The following is a 7,103-nucleotide window of genomic DNA, read 5'->3' as shown; positions in this document are numbered from 1 at the left end:
TGTAGTATATGACCAAGCTATATAAATCAACAAAATAATCAATTCTTGAAAATATAATGTAATTGGACAGATAAAAAAAACCTACTCCCCAAGCTGCGGCAAAAGGAGGAGCCACTGGTTCCGAAAGCTTGCACACTGTAATACCGTTTGTATGTGTGTTCTCTTACCACCATTTGGTGTGATTAGAGTTTTTACCTATCCAATTACATGAGCTATATAAATGTAGTGCAAAATATGTATCACTAAAACAACAATATTGCAGGTACAAACTATATATACTGTGTGTGTCTGAAAAGTAACATACTCCAAAGCTCTTTACTGGTACAACTGTTTGGGGAATGGTTAAGTCCTATGTCTACATCCATACTCTGAACAGCATGAGAATGGGTAATTTCCATTGTATTACTTGTTACAGTTTTTCCTATTACAATCACATGCAGAGCAAAGGATAAAAGACTGCTTAAATGCCTCTGTATGCACTGTAATTAATCTAATCATGTCTTCATGGGCCCTATCGAAGAAATATAAGTATGTACGGGTCTGTAATAGCTTATATTCCTCACTTCATACTGATACTTGGAACCTTGTAAGTACACTTTTATAGGATAATTGACATTTATCGTGAAGGAATTTGCCACTCTGCACCACTTAACAAGATTATCAACATCTGATTGAATATTGGTTAAGCTTTTTTTCAGGCAGTGCATTATAGTTAACTGTGTCATCTGTAGGTCACTATTAATTTTTATGGGTCATTTGTGGTGTCCTCCTTGTAGACAAAGTGTGATGTGGGCAAAATTTCTTACTAGAGGGATCTGTGGTATATGCTGTTAAGACAGAGGCTACTTCATTTACAAAATACTGTGCAGAACCCAACAGTAATCCCATCTGTTTCTCAATACCATTGCAACTAATATTTATAGCACACATTTTTGCATTGATGGGATAATTACACTGGGTCAGCATTCCTGGAGCTTCCTTTCTAAGGGACACTTGAAAATGATGTCCTGCTTTAGCTTTGCTACTCTCATTTTTCAATCATGTATAATGCTTAAGCATCTGGCCACTAGCTTCAGTGCCAGTAACAGATGTTACATAAACCACAAATTTCTTTTGGGTTTGTGAGAAATCTTTTGCAAGATTCTACTCCAGACCACAAATTTCTTTCAGGTTTGTGAGAAATCTTTTGCAAGATTCTACTCCAGAAGTCGCTGAATGCTGCACACATTGCTCTCAAAGCCAAATATGTTTTATTCAGCATCTGTCTATCTATAGACTCACACTTTGGTTTTGTTTGGTTTGGTTCTTTAGAAGTTTTTTTTACAGTGACTGTGTATCGCCCTCAACAGCTTGAAGGCATGTGAATGCCCAGTTGGAGATGCTCCCCAGAGTATTTACTGCAAATCTTCTACCTGATGATGAAAACACAGATCTACAGATACACACCAACCTAAAAACAGAACTAGTAATTGGCTACAAAAGTGAAACATCACGTGCCCTTTTATGCAACAGGAAGTGTCTGAGCAATTAAAGAGGAAAAAAGCCCCTGGCTCCAATGGCATAACAGATGGCAGTGCTCATTACCCCTTTCCCAATGGAGACACAAAAGAAGACCCTGCACTGGGGAGAATACCTGCTAATACTGTAATCCTCAAGAAAGCTGCGCATAAAAACCCAACCTATCCGCAATCCTACCTAGCAATCTGCTTACTGAACGCACAATCTTGAGGGTCAAAGAAAGCCTTCTGTGTGACAGACTACAGTCACACAGGCAGCTAGTGGGACTTAGCTTGAATTAATATGGATTTCAGAGAGGAGGGGGGGAGACCAAATGATGACACCATGAACCAAGCACTCTGTACATATTTCTGATCTGTTTTCTATTATGCAATCATAATGATAGACATTGCAGGCACACTTGCCAGCCTCTGATGGCCTGCAGAGTTTCACATCTTAGGGAGCTGCAGGTACCAGCCTCCAGGATTACTGTAGGGACAGGGTTGCTGAGTGCCTAGCAGGTAACCGGGGAATGGTCATAAGTCTCACTAAGGCATGCCCACAAGGATCCATGTGCGGGCCCATCTTCTGCAACCTAACAGTAGAACGTCTATTACATCTTGTGGAGAACCTTGACTGTGCTGACAGAATCACCATATATGTCAATGACCTGCTTATTTATTATTAGTTCCGTAGGACCAAATTGAGGAGCAAATCTCCAAGGTCACGGAACGTGTCAGTACGTGAAATTACAACATAAAAGTTATAACAGATAAAAATAAAATGTTTATGAACCCAAAAAAAGTCAAGCCATAAGTTTCAGTAAACGCAATCAACAATATAACACAAGAATCAGCTTAATTTTTCAAGGAACTCCGCAACAAAATAGGTGTGACCCATGAGGAACTTCTTCAGTTTCAATTTGAAAGCATGAGGATTAGTGCTTAGATTCTTTAATTCTAGTGGTAGCTTATTGAAAATGGATACAGCAGTATGCTGCACACCTTTCTGCACAAGAGTTAAGGAAGTCCGATCCAATTGCAGGTTGGATTTCTGCCGAGTATTAACTGAGTGAAAGCTGCTTATTCTTGGGAATAATCTGATATTGTTAACAAGAAATGACAGTAAAGAATATGTATATTGAGAGGCCAATGTCAAAATACCTAGACTAGTGAACAGGGGTCAACAAGAGGTTCACGAACTTACACCACTTACTGCCCGAACCACCCGTTTCTGAGCCAAACATATCCTTTTAGAAAGGGAAGAGTTACCCCAAAATATAATGCCATATGACACAAGCGAAGTAGACTAATTTTCGTGTTGAACAATGACTTACTTCAGATACCGTTCAAATAGTAAAAATGGCAGCATTAAGTCTTTGAACAAGATCCTGAACGTAGGCTTTCCATGACAGGTTACTATCTATCTGAACACTTAGAAATTTGAACTGTTCAGTTTCACTAATCATAAGCCCATTCTGCAAAATTGAAATATCGGGTTTTGTTGAACTGGGTGTTAGAAACTAAAACTTCAGTCTTACTGTGATTTATCAGTAGTTTATTTTCTGCAAGTCATGAACCTGTGTCATGAATTACACTGTTTGAAACCGAGCCAATGTTGCACACATCCTTTACTACCAATCTAGTGTCATCAGCAAACAGAAATATTACCCGTAATACTATAGGGCATATCACTTACATAAATAAGGAACAGGAGTGACCCCAACACTGATCATCGCCCCCCCCCCCCCCCCCCCCATTTGGCTCTGACCCCACACTACAGCCATTCTCAAAACTGAATAATGACCTTTTGCTGTCTGCTTTTAAAGTAAGAGGTGAACCAATGGTGAGCTACTCCCCATATTCCGTAATGTTCCAACTCCTGGAGCAATATTTTGTGATCAACACAATCAAACACCTTAGTTAAATCAAAAAATATGCATAGCATTTGAAACCTTTTGCTTAACCCATCCAGTTCCTCACAGAGAAAAGAGAATATAGTGTTTTCAGTTGTTAAATGACTTCTAAAGCTGAACTGTACATTTGACACTAAATTATGTGATATAAATTGATTTATTATCCTTACATACACAGCCTTTTCAGTAAATTTAGCAAACACTGCTGGCATAGAAACAGGTCTAAAATTGTCTACATTATCCTTTTCTCCCATTTTATAAGGGGACTTTACTACTGAGTACTTTAATTGTTCGGGAAACTGACCATTCCTAAAGGAAAAATTACAAATATGGCTAAGTACAGGGCTAACATGTACATCACAGTACTTTAATATTCTGCTAGGCACTCCATCATATCCGTGAGAGTCTTTAGTCTTCAGTGATTTAATTGTTGACTCAATCTCACCCTTATCAATATCACAGAGGAATTTTTCAGAAATATCTCAGAAAGGCATTTTCCAAGAGAGAGATATGATTCCCTGCAGAAACTAAATTTTTATTTAATTCACCAGCAATGCTCAGAAAATGATTGTTAAATACTGTACATATATCTGATTTATCAGTAATGGAAATATTTTTACTATGAACTGACTTTATACCATTGACCTTGTGCTGCTGACCAGATACTTCCTTCACAACTGACTGTATGGTTTTAATTTTATCCTGTGAATTAGCTATTCTATTTGCACACCACATACTCTGTCTTCCTAATAAAATTTTTAAGCACCTTACAATACTGTTTGTAATCGGCAACTGTAGCTTGACTGTGACTACTTCTAACATTTTGATATAATTCCCACTTTGTTCTACACGATATCCTTATCCCACTTGTCAGCCGCTCAGGCTGCCTTTTACTGCTAGTACCCTGTTTCGAAGGTTCGAATGGAAAACAACTCTCAAAGAGCATGAGAAATATGTTAAGGAAAAAATTATATTGGTCATCTATTGTATCGGCACTGTAAACATCCTGCCACTCTTGTTGCTTGACAGGTTTTTAAAAAAAACTCTCTATTGCCGTTGGATTAACTTTCCTACATAGTTTGTAATTATATGTGACATTTGTTTACCCTTTTACTAACAGAATGCGCATCTAGTAATGAAGAATGAATAAAAATATTGTCTATGAATGTGCAACTGTTCCCCTGCACCCTAGCTGGAAAAAAACACAGTCTGCATCAGATCATATGGATTTAGGAGATCTACCAACATCTTTTTTCTTGCACAATAACATACAAAAGTAATAATGAAGTCACCACATTTAACTAATGTCTGGTACTTTCTATAAAGTGAATCACAAACCCTCTGTAGCTGGAGCAGAAATGCTGTGAAGTCAAAGTTAGGGGACCTATAAACAACAAAAATTAGAAGTTTCATTAAATGCAACTGCCCCTGCACAACTTTCAAATATCTGTTCAGTGCAGTGCCATGGACTCAAATGGAATATTGTTTTTTGCGTCCATGGCCACGCTGCAAGGAACTCCTAAAAAACAGCCAGCTAATCTGTATCCTCGTAAAGAAAGCCTCTGAACTGTCATATTTTTTAAGTGGTGTCCCTATATATCAATATCTTCACAGTCAGCATCTATAAGCAGTTCACTAACTTCATCTCTTATGTTGTTGTTGTTGTCGTCTTCAGTCCTGAGACTGGCTTGATGCAGCTCTCCATGCTACTCTATCCTGCACAAGCGTCTTCATCTCCCAGTACCTACTGCAACCTATATCCTTCTGAATCTGCTTAGTGTATTCATCTCTTGGTCTCCCTCTACGATTTTTACCCTCCACGCTGCCCTCCAATACTAAATTGGTGATCCCTTGATGCCTCAGAACATGTCCTACCAAGCAATCCCTTCTTCTAGTCAAGTTGTTCCACAAACTTCTCTTCTCCCCAATCCTTTTCAACACCGCCTCATTCGTTATGTGATCTACCCATCTAATCTTCAGCATTCTTCTATAGCACCACATTTCGAAAGCTTCTATTCTCTTGTCTAAACTATTTATCATCCATGTTTCACTTCCATACATGGCTACACTCCATACAAATACTTTCAGAAACGACTTCCTCACACTTAAATCTATACTCAATGTTAAAAAATTTCTCTTCTTCAGAAACGCTTTCCTTGCCATTGCCAGTCTACATTTAATATCCTCTCTACTTCGACCGTCTTCAGTTAATTTGCTCCCCAAATAGCGAAACTCCTTTATTACTTTAAGTGTCTCATTTCCTAATCCAATTCCCTCAGCATCACCTGACTTAATTCGACTACATTCCATTATCCTCGTTTTGCTTTTGTTGATGTTCATCTTATACCCTCCTCTCAAGACACTGTCCATTCCGTTCAACTGCTCTTCCAAGTCCTTTGCTGTCTCAGACAGAATTACAATGTCATCGGCGAACCTCAAAGTTTTTATTTCTTCTTCATGGATTTTAATACCTACTCCTAATTTTTCTTTTGTTTCCTTCACTGCTTGCTCAATATACAGATTCAATAACATCGGGGAGAGGCTACAACCCTGTCTCACTCCCTTCCCAACCACTGCTTCCCTTTCATGCCCCTCAGCTCTTGTAACCGCCATTTGGTTTCTATACAAATTGTAAATAGCCTTTCGCGCCCTATATTTTACCCCTGCTACCTTCAGAATTTGAAAGAGAGTATTCCGGTCAACATTGTCAAAAGCTTTCTCTAAGTCTACAAATGCTAGAAACGTAGGTTTGCCTTTCCTTAATCTAGCTTCTAAGATAAGCCGTAGGGTCAGAATTGCCTCATGTGTTCCAATATTTCTACGGAATCCAAACTGATCTTTCCCAAGGTCGGCTTCTACTAGTTTTTCCATTCGTCTGTAAAGAATTCGCGTTAGTATTTTGCAGCCATGACTTATTAAACTGATAATTCGGTAATTTTCACATCTGTCAACACCTGCTTTCTTTGGGATTGGAATTATTATATTCTTCTTGAAGTCTGAGGGTATTTTGCCTGTCTCATACATCTTGCTCACCAGATGGTAGAGTTTTGTCAGGACTGGCTCTCCCAAGGCCGTCAGTAGTTCCAATGGAATATTGTCTACTCCCGGGGCCTTGTTTCGACTCAGGTCTTTCAGTGCTCTGTCAAACTCTTCACGCAGTATCATATCTCCCATTTCATCTTCATCTACATCCTCTTCCATTTCCATAATATTGCCCTCAAGTACATCGCCCTTGTAAAGACCCTCTATATACTCCTTCCACCTTTCTGCTTTCCCTTCTTTGCTTAGAACTCGGTTTCCATCTGAGCTCTTGATATTCATACAAGTGGTTCTCTTTTCTCCAAAGGTCTCTTTACTTTTCCTGTAGGCAGTATCTATCTTACCCCTAGTGAGATAAGCCTCTACATCCTTACATTTATCCTCTAGCCATTCCTGCTTAGCCATTTTGCTCTTCCTGTTGATCTCATTTTAAAGACGTTTGTATTCCTTTTTGCCTGCTTCATTGAGTGCATTTTTATATTTTATCCTTTCATCAATTAAATTCAATATTTCTTCTGTTACCTAAGGATTCCTACCAGCTCTCGTCTTTTTACCTACTTGATCCTCTGCTGCCTTCACTACTTCATTCCTCAAAGCTACCCATTCTTCTTCTACTGTATTTCTTTCCCCCATTCCTGCCATTTGTTCCCTT

The 7,103-nt window shown here is 38.7% G+C and overlaps 1 protein-coding gene across 5 annotated transcripts in view; it reads right to left on the bottom strand.

Annotated features, from left to right (window-relative positions):
• Nucleotides 1-7,103, bottom strand: part of LOC124595085 (mitochondrial import inner membrane translocase subunit Tim21) — a 48,525-nt gene that overhangs the window by 551 nt on the left and 40,871 nt on the right. The gene's annotated exons all lie outside the window — the stretch shown is intronic.

The sequence above is a fragment of the Schistocerca americana genome, chromosome 2 (genome assembly GCF_021461395.2).
Source record: "Schistocerca americana isolate TAMUIC-IGC-003095 chromosome 2, iqSchAmer2.1, whole genome shotgun sequence".
Lineage (NCBI taxonomy): Eukaryota > Metazoa > Arthropoda > Insecta > Orthoptera > Acrididae > Schistocerca > Schistocerca americana.
This window is presented reverse-complemented; position numbering and strand designations above follow the sequence as displayed.